This window comes from Benincasa hispida, chromosome 12 (genome assembly GCF_009727055.1).
Source record: "Benincasa hispida cultivar B227 chromosome 12, ASM972705v1, whole genome shotgun sequence".
In the NCBI taxonomy this organism is placed as follows: domain Eukaryota; kingdom Viridiplantae; phylum Streptophyta; class Magnoliopsida; order Cucurbitales; family Cucurbitaceae; genus Benincasa; species Benincasa hispida.
The window spans coordinates 28,240,052-28,241,856 of NC_052360.1; positions in this window are offsets into that span (position 1 = coordinate 28,240,052).

Sequence of the window (1,805 nt, forward strand, 5' to 3'; positions counted from 1 at the left end):
GGATCTTATGGATCTATAGATCGAAGCTCCAATGATATGAGATTAATTGAGTAAACTCTTTTGATCAAATTAATCAACATTCATTTATTATCGGTCATTCCACTAAAGACTGATAGCTGAACTCTTTGCACTATAGATATATTTATATGTCAATTGAACCAATCAATAGTGTGTTAACCCTTCACAAATTGCTCGCAAGTACAGCTAGGTCTAATTATCATTTTATCCCTGTAGTTATATTTAACTCCTTAAGTACCACTGATCCTTCTAATGAACAATTAATCATAGTCCAATTATGACTGAACCCCTCTTGGACTAAGAGAGGGTGACGCGCCTCATTGTTGAAGCCCCGAAATCAATCCTTAAGGGAGAAATTTATCTTCTTACACTGACTATAGGGAATGAGTGAATTCCTTCTTGTGTAGTTGTGTTCCCAACTCCCCAATTAGACGAATCTCCAAAATGGTAGGTTTATTGAGTTGGCAAATCTGGCCACTCTCACTCATACAAATCAAATAATCGCCCTCATAAGTAGGAGTTCACAACTCACTCAGGATTAAGGTCAAGTCACCTATGGTCATCCTGGTGAAATATAAGTCTCTTCTAGCAACGATGTTATAAAGAGAGACTTAACATTTCGTGGTCCAATCTTTATATAAACTCTTTTGTATAAGATAACTCCGCTCACATGTCTCCACAAGAATGATCAAGATCAGATTATTTATAGCACTTTACAACAATTGTAACAACTACAAAGTGGGTCGTATTAGTAGTGTTACCAGGATAAAACACCCAACCTTATCCATATACTACAAGCCATCTAAGTTATCGTTTAAACAAAATCCCCTTGTATGTCTCCACATACATATTTAAGTTACATCATATAACTTTAGATCTTAGGTTAATGAATTATTGCACAAGTAATATAAAATCAATCAACCATTGATTCAACTAACATAAAACTATGAGGCTTTAGGGCATACACCCCAAAAGTTTTGAGGTGTGCATTTGACAGAACAAATTGGGCTTAAGATCTTTTTACTCGATCTCAATAAATGGTAAGTTTCTAATTTACCATTTATTAACAAATAACACCAACTCCAGGTGGTATAAAACGAGTCTTAAAGTGTTGTTGTAGATGGGACTAGAATTAGCGTCTGCGTCTTTTTGTTTTGTTAGTTGTCTTTTTTGTAGACAAAGCCCATAGATTTTTGTAAATAAATGATCTAGTCTGTAAGTATGAGCATATAATAAAAACATTGGTATTTTGGTCAATGCTAGAGTTTGTTGTGCGATGCTGATGTTGAGTTTACTATCTACTAACTTATTCTCTTGTATGATAATATTGAATTCCTCTTATTCTTTTGCTACTACCTTTAGCTTGTTGATATCGTGCATCTGAAATAGTTGTGTCTCATTGGTTGCATTGCATGGATATTTTTTCACCTTAGCTCGGTGCCATTCAAGGTCAAAAACTGAAACCACTACAACAATTTTGGGCTTCAATGTAGGTTGAAAATAGTATTCTCGAATGTATAATGTCGGTTAAAAAAAATGGATCTTTAATGTCAGTTTTAAACCAACATTGAAGATGGCCTACAATGTCGGTTTAAAACTGGCATTAAAGATCTGTTTTTTTTTAACCGACATTATACATCTGAGAATACTATTTTCAACCGACATGAATTCAAATACCAACATTCGATCTAATGGCACCTTTCGCCCTTAGGTTTCCCCCCTCGGTGATCTCTTTCCCTTCGCTCTGCCTACTGGGACTAGCCTTTTGAAGACTAAATTGTCATCTT